At 43.5% G+C, this 23,342-nt stretch overlaps 1 long non-coding RNA gene across 1 annotated transcript; it reads left to right on the top strand.

Annotated features, from left to right (window-relative positions):
• The first annotated feature begins 1,773 nt into the window (after window positions 1-1,773).
• Window positions 1,774-21,047, top strand: LOC109310802. Its single transcript, XR_002101329.1, has 3 exons — window positions 1,774-1,877; window positions 4,716-4,718; window positions 21,036-21,047. It is a non-coding gene; the product is annotated as an uncharacterized LOC109310802 (long non-coding RNA).
• The last annotated feature ends 2,295 nt before the right edge of the window (window positions 21,048-23,342 follow it).

The following is a 23,342-nucleotide window of genomic DNA, read 5'->3' as shown; positions in this document are numbered from 1 at the left end:
GCTACTGTAAACCGGGCACTGGTATCTGGTAAAAGTACCATGACACCTCTCTGCCAATGCAGTTCTCCAAGGGCGCGGCGTTGAAAGAGTCTTTCTCCATACGAGCAATGTAAATGAATTTCACAAGAACCATGGGCTGGCTAAGCAGAGGAGAACAATTGGTGAAAAATCATTGTACTGCAGCGAGCCCCCAAGCCTTCCAGGGTTTGGGATTTCTCTATACCAGTCAATCCTTTGTGGTATAATACACAGCACTATGCCATTATATCAGTCATGTTAAATATGGGAGAGCAGCATCTTTACACCTGGGGATATTGGTATGCAGCTAGACCTAGAGGATATAAATACATGAATCTACCAGGGAGTCACGAGAGTGGTATTATTTAAAAATCTTACTGTGCCACCCAACCCCCTAGGGCATTTCACAGCAGCCTTACAAAGAGAGTATTTCCATTCCTAGCCTGCTGACAATTATTTTAATTTGTTTAAATTGGCATAGCCCTGTGGACAGCTTACTTAAAAGCTCCGTTCACTATTATGTGTTCATTCCCTAAAGGTGTTTTTTACTGTAGGCACATCTTGAGTTGAATGAATTATCATTCTGAAATGTGCTTTTTGAGTCAGCCTAGTTTAGTCGGATGAAAAAAGTCCTGCACAAAAAAGTAGCGATTGTCACATACAATAATTTAGGGAATGCGATGGTATACAAACGTCAGTTCAATTAGTCACTTATGGAAGCTGCACCCATTGTCCTCAGACTAACACAACAGAATCTTTTATAGCTATTAATTTTAACTGCGTAGAGTCTACTTTCACATTAGTAGAAGCCCATGATCACTTTGCATCGTCTCTTTTTTTTTTGGAAAGTATTTGGTGCATCAACTTCTGTGGAAGTATTGTGCATAATCTCTTGCCCTCACCTTGGCCAATTTTGAGGTGACTGAACATCAGGATTTTGGGGTCCAATTCAAAGTCTACTACATCAAATGATAAAGGCTCCCACTGACAGTTAGCTTTGGGTTAGACACTTGGAAGATGACAGTAAGGGGAGTATATACTCAGGATAGAAGGCAGTGCTTAAAGGGTTTTCATTTTGCAATTAAGTAAGGAGAAATAGACTTAACTTGCTTTTCTTTAGGAACACAGAGCAGAATTAATATCTGTGGTTTATTGAAGTGTGAACCCTTACTAGGGTTGCAGTTTGTGTGGACATGACATAGAGTTTTTCCAATAGACTATTCAGAGGTAAGTTGGGAGGAAAAGAAGAAGGAACTGCCATGGCTCCATGAAACTTTCCCCTCCTTTTGAAAAGAAGGAACAAAGACTGCTTTAGCCTTTAAGTTATAGTAAGGGTCCCAGCAGTGCTACTTCTACTGTTACCTAGGCTCCAGCAAGAAAACTGGGACTAGGAAATGCTGCAATGATGAACTGTCCATTGTCTATAAATATGAATTAAAAGCTTTTTTGCCACTTTCACCTACGTCTGTTCTCCTTTATCCACATCCCTATCAAATAAGAATGACTTCAGAACCATAATCGAGCCATAATCAGGGGGTCCAGACAGTCTCCCAAATTGGAGGGTGGCACAAGCAGCTATGCAAGGCCTTAAATGCCTATATACCGATGCTCACAGTATGGGGAACAAACAGGAGGAACTTGCCCTCAAAACAGCCAGTTCAAACCCAGACATAATAGGGCGTACAGAAACATGGTGGGATTCATTCTACAACTGGGCAGTTAGCATTAGAGGCTATGGACTTTATAAAGGGGATAGAGAAGGAAGGAAAGGTGGGGCTGTGGCGCTTTATGTCAAGGATCAATACACATCCTCTGCCAGCAGAACGGGGTCAGAGGAGGGGCAAGCTGAAGTGCTCTGTGTCAAGATACAAGGGGACCATGGGGAGAGGGACTTAATGGTGGAGGTCTACTACAGACTCCCCAGCCAAGGGGAGGAACTGGACCGGGAATTTTTGGGCCAGCTTGCAGAGGCACTTAAGGCAAGGGATGTAGTTGTCATGGGTGATTTAAATTACCCAGACATCTGCTGGGAGGAACAGTCAACCAGGTCGGACCATTCCAGGAAGTTCCTGGCTGAGATACAGGACCTCCACTTAATACAGGAGGTGCACAGTTCCACCAGAGGAAATGCCCTGTTGGACCTGGTCCTGTCCACAGGCGATGACCTGGTGAGGGGCCTCCAGGTCTTTGACCACCTGAGTGATAGTGATCATCGCTTGCTGGAATTCACCATCCAGCGCAGGGTGTCAAGGGCCTACAGCAAGGTGGTAGCCCTAGACTTCAAGAGGGCCAACTTCAACAAGTTGAGGAGATTAGTAGGAGAGGCACTGGGGTTCTCGAGGGCAGGGAAACTCATTGCCCAAGATGAGTGGTTGTTCCTTAAGGAGATGATACTAAGGGCCCAAGGGGTGACCATCTCAACAAGAAGCAAGGGGGGCAAGAGTGCCCAAAAGCCCCCTGGCTCACCAAGGGCATCCAGGAATGCCTGATTGCCAAAAAGGTGGTGTACACCCGGTGGAAGGGGGGTGCTATCTCCAAACAGGAGTATACCTCCTCTGCTTGGGCCTGTAGGGGGGCTGTCAGGAAAGCTAAGGTGGACATAGAGCTAGGACTAGCGTCCAAGATCAAAGATAATATCCCCAGATTGGGCCTGCTCCCTGGCACCCTAGGTCTCTGCTTACTGCCCCCACCCCCCAGCAGCATGCGGCTCACCTGTGGCTGCTGTCCTGGGGGAGCAAGCAGGGAAGGGGAACCCAAAATGGGAAGTCCTGAGGGGCAGGAGGGAGCCTTCAATGGCAGTGGAGGGGAGGGAAGGGAAGGTGGGGATTCTTACCTTCAGGTTCTCCCCCAGCTGCCCTTGCTGTAACTGTGGGAAAGGATAGAGCAGCTGGGAATGGTGTCTCCTCGGATGCTGCAGGGCTTCTCTCAACTGATTTTGGGCTTGTGAGGCAGTCGCACATGATTGCAACACACGCTGCAAAACCAGTTGGAGGGAATCCTTGATAGAAGAGGGTTATCTCTAAGCTTTTCAAAGGGTCCTTAGCATGTGTTTTCTTGTCCTAATTTGTGGACACTCCTATTTTAAGGGCCCTTAAAACATATTTACATCAACACATTGCAGTACCCTTAGAGAGAAACAATCATCTGCAGAGGTTGCCTATTGCTTTACAATGAGTGTTTTTGTTTAGTTTTGTTATCATTTTTATGGTATGCCTGTATATATTGAACCCAATAATCACTGCAGTTATTGGGAAACACTTCAACAACCCACTTAAAGATAGAGAGTGCCTATCTAGTATTACAACTACTCTAGCCGTAGAATCATAGTCATAGTGATAGATCCAGAGATCATCTAGTCCAGGGTCATCCCTACTCAAACCATCCTATACAATCCATAATCTAAACTCTATATAAGACACTGATACAACACAGACTGCCAGTCTGCACCCTGACACAACACACCCTAACCTGTGCATAGCCCCCTAGCCCCTGACATAACTATACTGGGAGGTCCAGAAGCCAATGTCCTGCTTTTATGAAACGTCACTATATGCTCAAGAGATCTCAGGTAGAGGGCCATGCCCTGCACTAAAAAGGAAAGCAACCCACCAACAGCCCATACCAAACTGACCATGGGGTTAAATTCCTTCCTGGCCCCAAATCTGGTGATTGGTCTGACCCTGAGTGTGGGGTGGGGAGGGCATTGGGCATTACCCTCTAGCCAGGCTTTGGTCCCAGCAGAACATTGGCACAGCCCAGTCAGAGTCCCCAATCTTGGCCCCCCCTTGGCCCCTGCTCACCCTTTGGGGCTGGCCATGTAAAGACTCCCTCTGCCACCATCGCCTCCTTCTTCAGCGCGGGGGCATGTTTTCTGCTTACACAAACTTCCCTGGCAGTGGCTCAAACTTGGGTTTGCGCAGCCCAGGCCTGCGTAGCCAGTCGCCACCTACCCTCTCGGCAGCACCTGCACAGTTGGCCAAAAGTGTTACAGACAGCCAGACAGACAGATTAAGCCCGGCATTATATTAGAATACTTTTTTGTAAATGCACACAAGTAAAGCAGCAAGCTTCTCTTTAGTGTGAAAGTCGCACTCCTGGGTAGTGGTATGAGTTTCAATAGGACAACTTGAAGTGGGTGAAATGATTGAATGTGGTAAATAAAGTCTCATTAAAACAGCAATACACAGTACAATTTTATAGTTGCTAATGAAAAATACACCACATAAACCTATAAACTGCAAATATTTTGATATATTTTAAATAATTCTTTTGTTTAATGGTCCTCAGACTCATTCTTCCACCTGTGACCCACACTACAGATATCAGCATACTGAGCTAAAAGGGAACACCTTTATCAATGCTAGCTGCGAAACAAAATCCAGGGTTTTCATCTTTCCCTTTTCTGATTCTGTACTTAAAGCACTTATTTTATATCAAGGATTTCATAGATTTCATAGATTTCATAGACATTAGGGCTGGAAGGGACCTCGGGAGATCATCGAGTCCAGCCCCCTGCCCAAAGGGCAGGAAGTCAGCTGGGGTCACAGGATCTCAGCAAGATAAGCATCCAATTTACTCTTGAAGGTGTTCAATGTAGGTGCTTGAACCACCTCCGCTGGCAGACTGTTCCAGACCTTGGGGGCTCGGACAGTAAAGAAATCCTTCCTTATGTCCAGCCTGAAACGGTCTTGCAGGAGTTTGTGACCGTTCGACCTCGTCATCCCTTGGGGCGCTCTGGTGAACAGACGTTCCCCCAGATCCTGGTGGTCACCCCTGATAAACTTATAGGTGGCCATCAGATCACCCCTGAGCCTGCGCTTTTCCAGGCTAAAGAGACCCATGGCTCTCAGCCTATCATTGTAAGATCTGTTTTCCTGACCTCTGATCATGCGCGTGGCTCTCCTCTGGACTCTCTCAAGCTTCTCCACATCCTTTTTGAATTGTGGAGCCCAAAACTGGACGCAGTACTCCAGCTGCGGCCTCACCAAGGCCGAGTACAAGGGGAGAATGAAGTCCCGGGATTTGCTCGAGAAGCATCTATGGATGCAAGCCAGCATTTTGGCCGCTTTACTAGCCGCAGCATCGCATTGGAGGCTCATGTTCATCTTGTGGTCAATAATGACCCCCAAGTCTCTTTCTTCTGCAGTGCTATCCAACGTAGCACTGCCGAGCCTATAAGGATGCTGCAGGTTTTTCCTCCCAAGGTGGAGAACCTTGCATTTTTTGGTGTTAAACACCATCAGGTTCTCGTCCGCCCATTTGCTGAGCTTGTCCAGGTCAGCCTGGATCACCCGCCTATCTTCTGGCGTGGATGCTTTGCCCCAAAGTTCGGTGTCATCGGCGAACTTGGCCAGTCCACTCCTGACTCCAATGTGCACATCATTAATGAAGATGTTGAACAGGATGGGTCCCAGGACAAAAAGCATATTCCAGAGACATGTCGAATAGCTGGAATTTACTTCAGCTTTGCCTTTTGTTATTTGGTGGTTTTGCTGTCTGGCTAAAAATTTAGTTACTTGGACAAATGAATATGGGTGGAGCATGAGTCATTGGAAGATGTTTCTTGGCACCCTCAGACAAGGGCTGATGAATATGTTTTGTTTGTTTTTGTTTTGCTTTTTAAATTGGAAAACATCTTTAAAAAGTTAGTTTAAACAAGCGGAGGCAAATTCAAGGATTTCTCAGATGAGAATAGGTTTACTGTAGGAGTGTTTAGGGTTGGAGCAAGCCACTTGCTGAAATAAAAGGCTGAGTCATGAATAACTCTTTCTTCAGCTCAAATGTACTCAAACTCTTCAGTTTTTCTGCATTTACAAAGCTTAGGACATGTCTGAAAATTGATTGACTGCAGTGACAATAGCCGGGGGTTTGATTGCAGATATGCATGTAGAATAGATATAGTGAGTTGCCAATATCCAGCAGTATAAAATACTTCATTTGCCCCCCTAACAATTTGAGGGGTTGCTTCTGAAATTCAGATGCCACTCACACATTTACTTTTGATTTTTTTTTTTATGTGCACACAGGGGAACAGCTTGGCAAATATATAGTATAAATTAAAAAATAAACCCAGAATGTAAATGTTTATTGTGAGCAATACAATATCAATGAGCTATACATTAGGTCGCAGTGTAGTCTTGTATAAGGTAAGTGAAGTTACTGATGAAATAAATCTGCTGTATTTCTGCTTTGCCTTGTACACATACATTTATCAAACTATATTCTTTATCAAATACACTGTTTGTGTTGTGTGGAACACTTCTTCAGAAGTATTTATGGGTTTGGTTTGTTTTTTTTTTAAATCCTTACAGGTAATATATGGTAGACAAAGAATTCTAGGATATAGCAACTAAATTAGGGGAAAGATATGTATGTTGTTGCCAAGGCTATCAAAATTGCAGCTTCTCTGAATGAAGATAAAACAGTTCTTCCTGCCCCAAACAACTATGTACATTGCAAATATATCACGGTCACTGACTTTATAAGACTTAGCGGCCTCGAACTCTTCGCTCGTAGCATGTCAACTGCTGCCATTGCAAATGATAACAACTGAGAACGGTTGTATCCCTGCAGCACCAAGTCTGGAAGTAGACATGGGCACTTCCAGTCTATTTTCCTTAACTGGAAAATGCCAGTTTGTGAAAACCAAAATGGTTTGCAGAAATACCGGTCAGATGTTCAACAAGAGTTTTCACCTCTCTTGCTTCATAATTGCCATTAGCAATGCTGCTGGGGAATTATAAGGGTTATAAAAGAGTCAGTGCACTACTCAAGCATCCCACACCCCTAGAGGAGTGCCCTATCCACTGTCCTGGGGGTGGATTGGTTTCTTTCCGGTGTTCAATAGAAATTCTGTTCTGGAACCTAGGAAACGTTCCCTAAGGACACATTTTGGTTTTGGTACATATTTATGACAGGGTTGTTTGTTTGTTTGTGGTTTGTTGAAACTTAAAAAACAAACATTTCCAGATGAGACTTTCTTAAAGATTATTTTCTAAGCAGCTCCACTGAACAGATGAGGAATTCTCCCTGCTCCCTCAAAGAATTGCCTAATGATTTATTCTGTCTACATTTATAATTTAGAGATGTTTTCTAAGAATTTATTCTCTGCCAACTCTCAGCCTCCTAAGTATAAATTCCCTACTGAGAAGTGCAAACATTAAGACTAGCTAATTTTTCGTGTGTGTGTGTGTGTGTGTGTGTGTGTGTGTGTAATGGTGTGCTTCTGCCCTTCCTGTGGTTGTGGTTGTAATCCCCAGTGGAGTAACCGTGTCTCATGAATCAATTTGTTTGCTTAGGGCATGGTTTGGTATATTGGCTCCAGCACACAGAAGAAGGATCTAGTTTCTCCTCCAAGTGACAGCTCCAAGTAATATACTCTTCAGGCGTTTTGGAGGAACTTTTGCTGTAACTGCTTGAAGCCTGCACTGAGGCAACATTGTGCTAGCAGGTGCAAAGAAAGATAGTCCCATGATTTGGTTACATAAAAGCAGCTATTACTGGTGAAGCTAGCCTTGTGCCCTGGGATTTAGGAAGCAGATGAATGCAGCTCTTTCTTACGTAAGACACTAGGGTTCAAGGAGGTCATTTTGTTTTATCCCCTGCTGCACTGGCCTTGAAGGAGGGAACGTGGATAGAGAGTCAGAACACCCAGCCCTAGTCCCAGTTTTGCCACCAACTCATACGTGGTCTTGAGCAAGCTACTTGTCTGCTCCGTGCTTTGGATTTGCAGTCCATACAGTAAAGAGAATGAGGCTTCCCCATATTGTGTAAAATGGTCCGGGGGTCATAAGTCGCAAGCTTCCTGACAGCAGGATATTTGCAACAGGTTTGCTCAGGAAAAAAGGAAGCACAAAAATGCTGCTTTTATAGTTGTTTTATAAAATCTTAAATCGGGGACTTTTTTCCTGCAAAATGCCGAAACTGTCAATATTGGCATTGTGTCAAACCTGTAAAATGTGCAACACAGGCGTGTAGCTGAGATATAGTGAGAAATGGATATGTTAGTCCTTCGCGGTCTTTGAAATTCAGTCACTATATCACACTTACACTGAACTACCCCACCCAAAAAAAGAAAAAAGGGTAAGTTGGTGTTTTTAAGTATCGTTATGTGTTTTCTGATATTTGTAGCTATTTCAATCTATTCCTGCTAGCCTCTAAAAATGTATTTGATCTTTGTGTTTGGTATTGTTGGCAAACAGCTTTCTTAGTTTCTTAAGATAGATAGACCTCAGATAAGGTTATAACAGGACTGGATTCGGTGACCCAAGAAATCCTTTTCTGCCTGATGTTCCTATACGGCAGATAAAATAATGGGTTACTTCTTTTGCTAAATTTGGAAAATAAGCACTCTGTTTGCTTCAGATGATGAAGACCCATGTTCAAAATCAAGGTTGAATAGCAGGCATACTACCTCAGCAGTACATTTTTACCTTTGCCAAGTCCTGTAGGGAGATGTCAGAGCATGAGCCTAGCTACAGGATTTGTGACAGCCTTGTCCTTTCCTTCACTGCATGCATTGTTGAGTGGAGATATATAGGTGCCTTACTCACGTCTTTAGGATCTGAAGTGCAGCCTGCTTCCTCACAGCTTCCTGCCATGCCTTGATGGAAAGGAAATGGGAAACCTATGGTTAATAATCAGATAATGAAGACTGCAGCTTCATTCCCCTGGTGGATCCTCTTCACAGGACTCCAACCCCTTCACCCTGTCCTCACCAGCCCTGTTGATATAATATAAATCTTTTACTCCTAATCCTCAGGACAACGGCTTTGGATTGCCTGGCCTGGTTTGAGTACTATGGAGCCTCTCCCTTTTACTTCATTCAGTCCTTTAAGGGTGACCCCGCAATCAAATCCCTGTTAAGGTACCTTTCTTCCCATCTCCACCCTTCTCTGGGCAGTCTTATCAAAGTCCACAAACAGATTTACCCAGAACAGGTTAGGATCTTCCCTTCCTGAATCAGGGCTTCATATAGCGGTACCGTCCTATGGGCAGACTGGAATCGTCTGACCACCGCGTCTTACTAACTTGTCCCAATTTGCTAGTCATCTCTGGCCTTACAAGCCTTTCAGTCAGTGGTTTCATTGACTCACTGCTCTGCCTAATCCTGTGCCTCCACACAGGTATGTACCACTTCTACCCTGTACATGATGCCCCTTCTCCTCTCTTTGGGGGAGCGAGGGCAGGGAGGGGGGCAAGTGATGAGTCCTTGCTCCCTTGCCCTTAAGAAGCTTGGTTTTTGCTGTGACCCAATTGCCTTCAGTTCCCTCTGTCATGTGCTACCATAGCCAGGGAGCTCCTCAATCTCAACCCTCCAGCTACTTCTGGGTTCATTCCTCGTTGACCATCATAGTTTCATAGTTTCATAGTTGGTAGGGTCGGAAGGGACCTGAGCAGATCATCTAGTCCGACCCCCTGCCATGGCAGGAAAGAGTACTGGGGTCAAACGACCCCAGCAAGATGTTCATCATGTCCGCTGGGAACAGCTGTGAGTCTTTCCCCAGAAAAAAGGGGGTTTCTCGCTGTCCCTGAAGTCCCCCAGCAGTGCTGACCAGAAAGACTGGCTCCTGGATGACTAGTGGTAGGTCTTCAAGCTGTGCCACATCCCAGCTCAGGTCTCAGGGCCAGTGGGGAATTATGAGTGTGGCTCTTGCCACATTCAAACCCATAACAGGGTTGTTACACTCCAGGAGTTGACCCAAACCATGTGCCCTCAAATACACCATGCTGTTACACACAGGCTTCCTCCTAAATGGATTGTTTCTGAGTTCCTACCTCTCTTTGTGATGTAGGTACTTCAGGGAGTCCTGTAGGATACTTATTTTGTACAGGTATATAATCTGACATGCAGGATAATATTGTTTCCTGAACTTCTTTAACAAGAGGAATGCCTAATATGTGAGATACGTATTCTATCCCAGTTTTTTCCTAACCTTTTTTAGCCCAAGGCGCACTTACATTAATAAAATTTTTCCGCAGCACACCTGTTAAGGCATTCCCCATCCTCGTGCTTATAAGCCTGTTGCAGCTCATTGCTGCTGCAAAATTTTGTGGCACAGCTGCTCAGGGGCTTGTGAACTGCACATCCCTCACAGCCAAGACATGCCTAGTAGATGAATTTCCTTCTGCTCAACTGGTTTTCTTTCTCTCCCACACCCAACGCATGCACGAGTCTTTTGTGAACATCTCATTGACGTGGCTTATTTGTAAGCACTAGATGTCTGGAGACCTTTCTCCTCTTTACTCCAAAATTCTTGCAGCACACAAGGGAGCTCTTTGTGGCATGCTGGTGTGCCATGGCATGCTGGTTGAAAAGCATTGCTCTATTCCACTCCTACCAAAAGAAGCCTAGAGACAGTCTTCCCACCTACAGTATGGCCGCCTGTTTTAAAAGTTCGGCTTTCAATTAATGTGCAAGTATTACAAGACCCATGAGATCAATGAACAGGCCTTCTGATTATGTGCCAGAAGGGAGGGTCTGTCTTGCAACAATTTAACCTGAGCTTTCAAAGATAAAGTGTTAGTTTCAAAACGAGTGACCAGTTCCATTTATTTGAGACGCACAAACTCGCTGTCTGTGGAGAAACAGTGAAATGATTTTTGTGCTTGTTGCAGGTCATTAATTTTTCAGGGAGTGCTCTGTACTTCTCAACTGTCTGTGTCATTATTCATAAACTCCCTTTTTACTGCCAAAACTTAGTTTTGATCCGACCGTTAGGTGTAGCTTTTTGAATGTTTTTGTTGCAAGCCTCTATTGACTTCTCTGAAACAGGCAATCGAGAGGAGCTAAGGTTACAAACAGTACACACATAAAAAAAAAATCTCTTATAAACCGTCCATTTTTACTAGACTGCCATGTTACATTGGATTTCTGCTGTGAAATCAGCATAGGAAGTGACTGAGCCTTTCCCAAATGAAATCAGAAATAAACTGCTTTATATTCTGGCAAAACTTCAGCCATCCATCACACAAATGCATTAGGCTGATACTTGTTGTACAATGCAATAATGTATGACTGTGTTAAATGGTTGCGGGGGGGGGGGGCTTGGAAAGGGGGGCCTCGGTTCTGCTACTGAAACTTGGAAGCACTGCATACTAGCTTCTTCACTAAGAAGTCCCTAAAACAAGGGTTGCTTCTGCCATTCTGAAGAGGCTCTGGGGTCAACTGAGCTCAGTTACCAGTATGCAAACTGCATTCAGCCATTAGAGCCGGTTGGATTTGACTGGTTTCATTTGGTGTCCTTTACATCTGTGTTATTCCTCTTTTTAGTTCTCCATCGGTGCATATTTTCATAGATGCAAAAATAAAGCTGTTTTCTTATCACCCGGCATTCCCTGAGTTAGCTCCTGTCTTGAGACCAGGCTTCATTTCTGGCTAACTTGTTCAGTCTATCAGTGAGATGAATTGTCTATACTGTTTTATAACACCTAGCACCGTTTGCTAATTGTCATTATACTATCATTTTGTTGTTACTCAGATATTCCCTCCCCCTCCTCATGAAACATTTCTTTCAACCAAGGAGGTTTTAAACCTCCACCTGCCTTTGCACTGTACAAAAACAAGCACACTTGGTTCACTGGAGGGCGATTCTGAGTCCTCCCATAAATAATTCACTCACTTTCACATCAGATGAAAAGACCCGAGAACTTTCTTTTCTCTTTAATTTTCTCTTTGGGATAATTCAGATAATTATAGGCATCTTAAGTGATGTTAATGTGAACTGCCACTTGGCTTCATTTTTCTCTTTTACAAAGGAGGAAAAACTATGAAATATTATTATGAAGATAGAATAAGGATCTGAAGTAAAACACTTAAAATGAAGTTTAAATGAAGCAATGCCATCAAGGAGGAAGGAAATTGCACTGAGCAATAACTAGGAGGAGAATTTAATTGAATGACAAAACTTTAACATAGCAAAGTTGTCTGGGAATGTAGTATGCCCTTCCAGAACATAAAGTTCATCAAAGTTTGTATGCCCTGAAAGACAGGAAAGAGGCCATGAACATACCTGGGAAGCCTTAATTCTGGTCCACTGGTGCCAGCAGTAGCCAATGGGAATTATCTATAAGCACTTGAGGGAGGGAAGTAATACATTGGATGGTGACAAGGTGACTGGTATGAGTTTAGGTGGGGGTTGGTGTGTCACGTCCTTTGCCTGACCCTCTATATATGTGTCCAAAGAAAGTGGTACTCATGTTTCTTGACAGAGCTTGTTTGACTCATTTCAGTGCTACATTCGTAGGTTGTGTTCATAGGGCAGGGCACAAATGTGGTCTTGTGAAGTGGCAAATGAAGTATATCAGGTGCAAAAAGATGACCGGGCTATGAAATTTAGCAGGCACGGTGCTGTTTTTGTAATCTGAGCAGTTGATCATATGGAAGTTGTAAGTAGCTTGTGTCCAATACCACGTTCAAGGTATATTTGGGAATCAGACAAAAAGCATAGTGTTAATGTTGTTTGGAAGTTTATCTGATGCTTGTAAATCCTGGTTTGTAGAAGTCTGAGTTTAGCTTTGTTCTGGGAAGATAGATGATGTTTGCTGGGCAACCTTAATGATGAGTTTATGAAGGTTGTTTCATTTTTTTGCTAGCTGTCTTTTCTAACGAAGCAAAAAAAATGTCTTCTGCGAACTGGTGATCGTGTGAGCAATTATGATGATCGCATATGTTGGTTTCGAGATGCTAAAATAAAGGATTTTGTGTGATTCCTAAGTGCTCCTTGCCTGTACAGTTTTGTTCTTTGTTATTGGGGAATGGAAATGATGGCTGTTCATTGAAAGGTGTCGTGTGGGTAATAGCTAGCTGGTGAGAGAAGTCAAAGACCTGTTATGCTCTGAAATCTTGACAAGTTTTTATTCACTGGTGTTCACAGTAACTGTAAGCCTGGGAAAGGAGAGAAAAAGAGAGAGTGAGAGAGAGAGTATGTATTTCTCTCCTCCTTTCTCCCCATACCAGGGAGCCTTACTTTCTACCTTCTTTACTAGTTGATTTGGTTTGGCCTGTTAAGCTATTAGCTTTTTAGAAGAGATCAGCATACAATAAGCTGCTGCCTGCTATCTCGTACTTCCTGCTGCTGCTTCCATAAATCATAGACTGGCTATATAGTTTGAACTACACAAAGAATCAAGCCTTTACAAGTCATGCCCTGGGCCCTCTAATTGGTCGTCACACCAAACCAGCCCCCCTTGCCAGTTACCTGCCATACACAGAGGCGAGGGATGTACCTTACCTTTGTATTTCCTGTTCTTCAGAGGTTTAAATTTGTGATAACATCAGGGTCAAACAGATCTTGACTCGCATGAGGGTAAAGGGAAAAGGAATTAGACTACACTAGAGTGGTAGGCTTTCCCAGATCCAGACACGCACACAAGAATTAGAGAACAGCCCAAATATTTCTTTGCCCTTATGTGATGGTGGGGGAGTCAGATACCTGGACTTGGATACAACCTGAGGGGCATGATTTACTTGTATCCTGGCATAAACACATGAAAGGAAAAACATAGTAGGGCTATTCTAAATCCGCTCCCTCCTTAATCTGTCCTCCATACGTGCATCCTATCGCTCCCCATCTTTTCCACCTCGCTGCAGGAACACTATGCGTGTGTGCAAAGTAATTAAGCTCATACATATTTTCAGGTGCAATATAAAATATTCCTAGAGGAAGAGAGGAAAGGGATCAGATTTTCACTTGGCTGCAACAAATGTCTGTAAAAATAGAAGACTGTCAAAAGGAAAGTGTGAGAGCCCAGAATCATCTGTTAGTTAGAGCACCCTTCTGGAAGATATGGGTTCTAATCTTGCAATACAGAAGGAGATTGATGCTAGTCCTCCTCATATCCTGGATGCATGTTTATGCCTTTTGGCTAAATGCAGACAATCAAAAAGCCCAAGGCTGAATGGATTCAATTTTCACAGATTAGTCAAAACTGTATAAATTAAACCGATAAGCAAGTGAACAGACATTCATCTTTGATTCCAGAAATGCAGCCACATGCCTGCAGTGGCCCAGGCCAAAAGCCAGGGTGTGCTAGACCATGCCTCCCTGGTCGACTGGAGCAGACAGGTTGGGCCAAGGCTAACTCACCCACCTTATGAAGTGGGGCTTATGGGGAAGTTTCAAAGCATTCTGGAACGTTAGGAGACTGTGAGTTAACTCGAATTTGGAGGGTATCTGGGACAGAAGTTCAATAAACCAATTCAGTTAGTGATTCACCTAAATCAGTTAGTGTGATACTGCAGCCATCCAGGTGTATGTTAAACTGGTTTTGGCCATTTTGAAAGAGGTTTATTTGCACTTGGCTTCTGTTGTTTTACAGATTTGAACCAGTTTCCAATCACTTATACTGGTTTATGTGTAACTTCTGTCCCTAACCCTGAGGAACAGGAATGTAGGACTAGAAAGGACCTCATGAGGTTAGCCCCTTGCTCAAGACAGGATCTTCCCTGACTTAACCAAGACCTTTCACAAAGCCAGCCCTGGAAACTTATTGTTCCATCCCAAATTGGTCTGCAAACTCAGGTCAGATTTCTGAATAATTTTTAGCATGACTGAAACTGTACTTCATTTTTGATGAAAAAAATTGCCCAGCTGTATAGATTAGTGTTATGACTGGACAGATTTGCAAGGTATGTGAATACTTAGGAACCTAACATTCAGTTTTTAAGAGGATTCATTCCTGCACTAGTATCACTGTTAGACCTCGATAGTAAAAATATTCAAGGAAGCAAAAGCAGCCAGTGAAATTCATTAAAATAGCCAAATGTGTTTGGGAAATCATTTTCCTACTCTGTTAAATGTTACTTTTAAAATATTTCATAAATATGGGTGTCTGACTATGCTTAAGTGGACTGTATTCTTTTACTTTTCACCAGTTGATAATGAAAGCAATGGGAGTGGAGAGGAGTGTGTATGAACACCAAGAAAAAAAAAATTTTTTTTGTGACATCTTGCCAGGAATCTTAGCAGGCCAATATGGATTTTTGCAAAAAGGGAGCCTAGGATTACCCAGAAGTATATTAATGAATCAGCTTTTTAATTTACCAGATTTTCCAGATGTTTATGGTAGAAGGAGACTTTTAGGCAAACACATTAGGCCTTGCAGGAGAATTGCACATGTAGTGTTACACTGCTCATTATTTTAATTAATGACTGCAAGAAGTTGCTCGAAGACAATTCTCAGACTTCCTGAAATGATCGTTAATATTTGATAAGAGGAAGAATATTATCTCCTCAAGTAATGAATTAGTATGCCATGAAAATGTATACTTGACATGTTTCTTGGAGAAAATAGAGTGGTTCCACTGACAAGTATTAGTCTTAAATGTATATATCTCCAGCATAAAGAAAAGGAATACACGCGGTAAACCATGGAACCTGTATGTACTGTACTCATTTTCTTACATAAAGCTTGTCCATCTTTTAGTTATGTCCCAACCTGAGATTAAAAAGGCCTGCTGTAGATCTGTTATGAACGTAGTCCTACTTTTAAAACAGCTCTTATGCACTCATTGAGAAAGTCTAGCATTGTAATACATACATACATACATACGTATGTATGTATAATGCATGTAGCCCTACCCCTCATTGCTGGGTGGTGGAGAGGGGCAGGGCCACATGACAGGCAGCCTTTGCAGTCGATCAGCGGCAAGGGTGGGGGGTGGCAGCCGTCTTGTCCACAACCCTTCGAGTGGGCAGCCCCCAGTTCCCTGGCTCACTGGGCTGCTGCAGTGCACCGAGGACTGCTGCCTGCTTCTGGGGAGCCAGCATTTTCTTTTTTGTAATTCTTTTTTTTTCCCCTGTGGATTTTGTGGGCATTGCCAAATTTTGTGGGCAATGACAGATCTCGCAGAATCCCCAAAATCTCAAATTTGGTAAGTCCCTAGTTATTGCATTCAGGCCCATCAGTTACAAAGAATACCTGTGGTATATATGGGTATATTAAAAAACCTATATTCCAACATACAAATGTGGGTTTTTTTTTAAAGCAGTGCAGAGAAGACTTAGAATGATTAGGCCTGACAGTTTTGCCTCTTTCCACTCCTCCGGCATGATCTTATCTCTTTTTGTTGTTTAGATGACACTGTAAGGAGGTTATCAGTCTCAAGGAGAACTCCAACATCTGCCTGAGGGTTTTCCTCTCCTTAGATACTTTGCTGTATGCTCTACCCCTTTCCTTATAGCCTTTCCTACCTGTTGAACCAAGATCATTGTCAGCTCTCTTACAGATTTTGTAAAACCTTTTTTTTTACCTTTTAAACTCTGGTTTTAAAAAATAGAGACAAAAAGCCTTGAAGTAAATAAGCATTTGTTAGTGAACTGGGTATCTAGCTTGTACCAAAGCTACAAAGACCCTGGTTCACTTTTTGTGAGAGTACATGGTGAATGCAGAATAGGCTTTATTACATGGGTCCTATCTCAAGCATTTTTAGCCCAAATTGCATCTTCAGAGGCAGTGAGAGCCAAAAAAATTGTGATGTTGTGATGAGTCACATCAGTAGATGAAGAGGGATCCCTACTTTCTGACTTCAGTGGTGGAGAAAACGATCAGAGAAGGAAAATCCCTTGTTCGGGTTTTTTTAAATTAAAGTATGTCCTAAGTTGGGTACCAGTTTAAAGTACCTTCAAGGCCTTATCTTCAGCAGTGCAGAGTTCAAGGCATAGCAGACCATGGGAGCACAAGTGTCTCAAGTTGGATACTACTAAAATCAGCAGTCCCTTTAGTCAAAGAAGTTTTGAACTTTTAAAATTACATATAAATATATATTCTTCCTTTTTTTTTATTAAAGAGGAAGAATATTGTGACATCCCAGGATGAACCGCAAACAGACATGGAGGTATTCTTGTTTTAATGGACTTATTTCCTATGCTACTGCAATCATTATTCTGTAGGGGTTGTTTAACATCGTGCATAACAGCAAGGTAAAAGAGCATATGAGGAATAATTCCCCAAATTATCACAAGGCAATAATTTTGATGCCTGTATTTTTGCTCTTTTTGGTTTGTTCGTTACTGCACAGGTCTCAGCGGACATAATTAATGGTGAAATTGTGTCTGCTATTAACAAGAACATGTTTTTTTTCTCATCCCCCCCACAAAGATGAAGGCTTTTATTTTCTGAGGGAATCATTAATTAGAAAAAAATTAATATTAGCTCTACATGTCTCCTACATGACTAGGATGCAGTTGTTGAACATCCTGTGCATTTGTAACACAGCAAAACAATTCGACATCAACTTCTGAGCTGCGGGCGATGTGGTACAACTTCACTGAGGCAAGGGGAGCTATATCTGCTTACATCAGTCCTGGAATTGGCTCATCTCATCATTCAAGGCTATAGTAATAAGTCACTAATTTTGGATTTACCGTAAATAAGAAGTACCATAAACTGTGGATTTAAAATGAGCTGATGGGTCTGTAGCAACAGATACATTAAGTGACACAGAATCTCTGCCTGAGCAGCTCCACAAGAGTCGTGTTGACACGATGCAGCTAGTATCAAGATTCAGTTATTAATTATGTGGATAAAGGATGTGTGGGGAAAGACAATGAAAACAATAGTTCTCTTTTAACTAAAACTATCACTGGCACGGCAGTGTTAAATTGTTCTATCAGCATTGTCAGAAGAAGAGTTTTGCTCTCCTTGGTAATTTGCAAAGAGAAAAGGTAGAACCAAAAAAAATTTTCTTAATTTATTCAGGGAGAACAATTTATGAAGAGAAGGTGGTGCAAAAGGACTTGGAAACCCCATATTAGGACCATGCTCACACTGGATCTTTTCAAGATCTAGATTTTTCTGATACGCTTTATTTTGACCAGAGAAACCCCAGCCATGTTGAAGCCCTGTGACACCTAAGCCCAGCAAGGCTAGTAAGGTTAGGACACAGTGATATATTCACCCACTTTTGACTTGGTTTCCCCAGTCCAGAGCACTGTTGGCTTGATTAGGGGCAGCTTGGACATTATCAGATTCACGTAGCTGTTATTGTGAATAGAAATAAATTATATGCAATTATCCATGCTGCTTTTGTCATATTAATAACAACCTGATCCAAATACAAGTGAAGTGGGTGACAGTCATTCCAATAATTGTAATAAACTTTGAGAAAGAGCCTAGTAGATTAAAAATTGGTAGGAGTGAGAAGAAAGAATGAGAATTTCTGAACAGTGAATGTAACGAGGAGTATCAGAAATGTTATCTGCTCAGGTTTGTAGTAAACAAGCCCTCATTCAGCATCCTGCATGAATTCACAGCTAAAAAATATTTGCTGAATACATTTAAGCAAATGGATTTAAGTGCATATAATCCATTTACAAAACATTTACAACTATGGGGTAAATTGAGCTCATTGTTTGTATGGTTGTCTTTGCAATCAAACTGTAATCATGTGTAAACTATGTGCAATCATGTGCAGTTCATCTGCAATTATTTACAAACTGTTTTTGTGAAATCCAATTGTATTACCAGCGATAATGAACTTCAACATGTAATAATTCTGCAACCGTATTTAAAATGCTTGACCGAGTCTCCCTTCACAGTCTGAGACTTTCTGAAGTTAGACATATTCACATACGTTTGAAACTCTAGAGTTGTTTTTCCATGTATGCGGTGAAAAAAGGCCAGGAGATATTGCAGATCCATTGGATATCCTGCATTTATTGTGCACTTTGGGGCACCTCATCTACAGATTGCTTCAGAGTGAGTCTCAACTGAAATCAAAGTTCACTTTCCAGATGCCTAAGCAACTTCCAAACGGCTGTTGCTGCTGCTTTCCTTCTTTTAAATCTCCTACAAAATTATTTGGCTGGAACAGTACAGATGGATTAAAATGCTAATCTTTAAAACGATTTATTTTTATAAAGTTATGGAAGAACTGCAAATTTCATACCTGGTGGATGAAGCAATTGACTGGGAATCAAAAGACCTGGCTCTCCGTGTGGCCCTGCTTCTGACATACTGTGTGCTGTGACCTAGTACAAGTTAAGTCCCTGTTTCTCCTCCCACCCAAGATCTGTCCAATGCATTTTACTGACATGAGGTAGCACCCATACTGCCTCTAACAGCACCTGGATATAGGTAGGGCAACACCTACCTTTGGAGCTCCCATCACAAAAGCTTGATTCAAAGTGACCTTGTGAAGTGTCTGGCTTCCATATGGAGTCAAGGGAGAGACGTTGGAAGTGCTTAAGACTGATTTGGGTTTATGCTTCTTGGTGTCCTTAACAGAGAATGGGGAATAACATATACTTCCAAAGGGCAGTTCAGAGGGTCTAGAGATGCTTAGAAGTAGCCAATAAGAAACAGGAAAGCCTCATGCTACACATTACGCATCTCCCTTTTCCTGTGAATCACAACACCCCACCACGCTTCTGAGGTCAAAGTACTGAGTTGCCAGCGATAGCCATTGGGATGCCGCATGGTGCTGCTGCTTCTCCTGCTGCTCACCTCTTGCATAATGGCCCGATCTGATCTCTGTGATCTTCACTTTCCAGGAGAGAACCCTAATCACTAGGCTAGAGTGATGGTATTCACCAACTTTCCTATTTAGTCTGAGCTGCAGCCAAGAATACAAGAGTTATGATGCCAGATGGAGGCCAGACAGAAGTTGCATGCAGGCCAAGGTGCTAATTTGCAGTCTCTGGGCTCCTGCCTGCCTTCCATTCCCCATCTTTCCAACTGCGACAGCAACCAGAGACTCTGGACTTACCCTCCCTCCTGTGGCTTTTGCTGCCTGTTCCCAACTCAGGGGGCAGGCTTTTGCAGCCCGGTATGGTCTAGGGATCTGAGGATAAGCCTAGGGCCACACACATGGTGTATTGGGGGAGGGAGGCCTCCATACAGTGTGTGGTCTGGGGGGCCTGTGATCACTGGTGGTGCGACCTGTGGGACATTTATCCCCTCCCCCATGAATGCTTAGACATCAGACAGCCTTGTTATGAGCATCAGTATCTTGTCCTGGCCAGTAAGATAAGCTCCTAAGATACTAGTTAGGTATCTAACCTGAGTAGTCATGCCAGACTGTATTTATTTGCTTGTATCTGCCCTCGAAAGCTTAGCAGTCCAAGGCTTGTCTAGATGCACAGAAGTCCACCACAAGTTCTAGGCCGTAGAAAATGAACGAGCAGCAAAACTTTTATTTTGCCTTATTGTTGCTGCTGAGCAGAAAGAAAGTTAGCTTTTTATATATACGTTAGCTTTATTAGATCATTTTACGGGCTTCTAAAATGTGTGTTCATATGAATGTGCTCTTCAGCTTGGGCAGCCTGGGTTTCCAGATGAAGTGAAATGAAAAATAGCATTAATACACTTTTTCAGAATCCCTAAAATAGTTTCTTTGTAAAGTTAGTCGTATAAAAAATTCATAAGTTTGTGGTATGGTACCAAAGTTTTATTAGCACCTTCTAAACGCGGCCCTCATAAATGAATCTCTGCTTCACATCTTGTATGTAACACAGTCAAACCAATAAAACTGGTAGCTCAAATCACACCACAGTATTGTATCTCCATCCCTTAAGTGCACAGAGCTGCTTTATCTCTTTTTTTGGTTGGTGCCTCATAATTCCTGACAAAATGACTAGTAGCCCGTTCCAATTAAGAACTGTAGTTCATGATATTTGTTTTTCGGGTTGTTGGAGAAGGGGTGGGGGCTGTTTGGCATTTTTTAGGTTGCAGATCAAAACAAAAGATAGCTGGATAGGAAGTGGTATTACTGGAATAGTGACTTTTGCAGGGCCAGTGCCACTAGAGTGAAGCCAACACATCTTGTGGTTTGGCGGGGTAGGGGCAGGCAGGTGTTGTGAGATTGCCTTGCTCTTGCAACATCATATGCATCTCAGGAAAGCTGGAGGAATAAGCAGGATAGTATCTCCTCAAGAAGCTGTGAACAGTCTTCAGAGCTTCCCTGCCCTTGTGCTGATGGGTGCCAACAAGGGAGGACTGGTAGAGACCTGCTTTTAGACTGAATGGATATCGGGGGGGAGAGCAAAAGTTTACTACTGAAATGTTGAGGAAAACAGCATGCATGCTGTAGAGGAGGTATAATTTGTTTCTTCCACTCCAGTTAATCAACCCTTGTCTTCAGTGGACCTATTAGTAACTGCTGCTTCTCATGAGGAAGGAGAACAAAATCCATCTTTATTAAAATAAGCAGCGGAATAAGCATTCCCTGCCTACACTAAACAGTGGCATTATGTACTGCTTATGACTAAGTTGTTGTGCCCTTCTGTAGGTGTATCACTTCATTAGGATTCCTCCTAAATTTTTTTACGAGCTGTCTTCAAAGAAAAATGTTACAGGACAATGGTCCTCTGCTAGGAAAAAAATGTCAAGGTGAAGTCTAGTCATATATCATCTCTAAATGCTGAGGCACAAGAATTTCAAGGGGGGAAGGTATTTATCATGTGATATTGTTCTATTACAATGACTCTATATTTCTGTTCTGCCAAGTGATTGATGTACGTGGTGGGTAATCATTCTTTTAGCGCGCTAGCGTGTCAGTTGCTCGCTGTACCATCGTTAAACAGCTGCGGTCCGACTGACTTCAACAGGCTTGTGTTTTTCAGCCATTCTGCAAATAGCACACTGGAAAATGCCTGTATTTTGCTTCAGTATTTATTTCGTTACACTGCTTCACAACTTGGGCAAAAGCTTGAGATAAATAATCATCTGACAAAATGGATGGGGAGATTATATGAGCTCTGCCACATGCATTACCATTGTAGCCAGTCCTGAAATGGATTGTATGTAGTGGCTGGGGGGAAGAATCCTTGCACCAACTCAGAATTTCTCTGGAAGAGCTGAACAAGTATATAGTGTCTATTTTAAGGTGGGCCTTTGTTGCCTTCATGCTGTCACTCTTTCCAGTCATGAATCAGTGCATATGGCAGATCCTGCAAAGGAAGCAGAACCAGCTGGTCTAGAGTGATGTTGAAGATGTACTAAGAAGTTCACCCAAGGCAGGGAGCCTGAAAGCAGTGTTCAGGCATATGTTCAGGGCCACCCAAAATCATCTACGTTACCTTAATGGGCATGCACTGAGAGGGATCAAGTGCACAGAATATGCTTTTTGGTTGTAGTCCAGGGTACAACTGATGTAGACAACCCTTTAGAGGCAGTTAATAGCCAAAGATTTCCTCTTGGGTAAAATCTTCATGAACTAAGTGAAGTCAATGGGAGTAGTCATGTGAGCAAACAGAGACGGTTCTTTGTAATGATCTTCATAATGAAGAAGACAAAAATTGTTTTGAGACGGAGCTTGGTACAAGTCCAAATGTAGCAGGGCACTAAGGTGCCTGCTACTGACATTAGGAATATGGGCTGCTGAAGCTCCCTAAGGCAGCACAAGTGTTGGTTGTCGGAGCAACCAGGCTGGTCACATGACCGGAAAGGGGCCAGGGCCGGGCCTTTATAAACAGCCCAGGCCAAAGCCTAGTGGCAGTTCCCTTCTGGCAGCCTGAGGTGCAGGAGGAGCTCTGCAGAAGAGCCTAGCAGAGCAGAGATGAGTGGTGCAGCCTGAGCGCACCTAAGGGGCCGCAGCATGGTGAGGGAATCCTGACAGAGATGCCTTTGCAAGAGGGCCGGTTTGGGCCTGGACCCTTATGTTATAGCCGGTAGGCTTATTTTGAGTTAGAGCCAGTTGGCTAGTAGTTTGCTTTGCGGTAGGGCTGTTTGTGTGAATACCAGAGGACTGGGTGAGGCTGTAGGGGTGTGACAAGGCCTCATGGGAGCTCCCCAATAATCTGGGGGTTCCTGGTGCCCAGTGGCACAGTGAGGCACAGCTGTGTGTGCCGGTGGGGCGCGTATTGGGGGTGTTGACCCTGACCGGAGGACTGGGTGAGGCTGTAGGGGTGCAAGGAGGCTGCATAGGGGCTCCCCAGTAGCTCAGGGGGTCCTGGTGCCCAGTGAGGCCACAGCGACACAAGCTGGCTTGGCAGCACAGCAATTGGCGTCACAGCTGGCACAGCGGGTGAGCGCTGGAGAGGCACGGTGTGTGGGGTGTTGAGACCCCAGCCTGTGAGGGTGGTATTATGCCCAGTAGGGCGTATGACCCAGGAAAGGGGTCTGGGGCCAGGTAAGGCTAAGGCCACCTGAGACCCAACCTTGGGAAGCCTGAGTGCGGGTAAGGAGCGCGGGCAGCGCAGCACAGGCCCCAGAGAGGGCGTGAGGGGTGCGGGCAGCGCGGCACAGGCCCCAGAGAGGGCATGAGGGGTGGCAACAGGATGCCTGGGTGAGCGTGCGGTAAAAGTCCTGGAGAGGGGCCGGCACGTGAGGACAAGCATGAAGGGCAGACTAAAATAGGAGGCTCCAGGGTGACCAATTAGCAC

This window comes from Crocodylus porosus, unplaced genomic scaffold (genome assembly GCF_001723895.1).
Source record: "Crocodylus porosus isolate Cpor-Errol unplaced genomic scaffold, CroPor_comp1, whole genome shotgun sequence".
In the NCBI taxonomy this organism is placed as follows: Eukaryota; Metazoa; Chordata; order Crocodylia; family Crocodylidae; genus Crocodylus; species Crocodylus porosus.
This window is presented reverse-complemented; position numbering and strand designations above follow the sequence as displayed.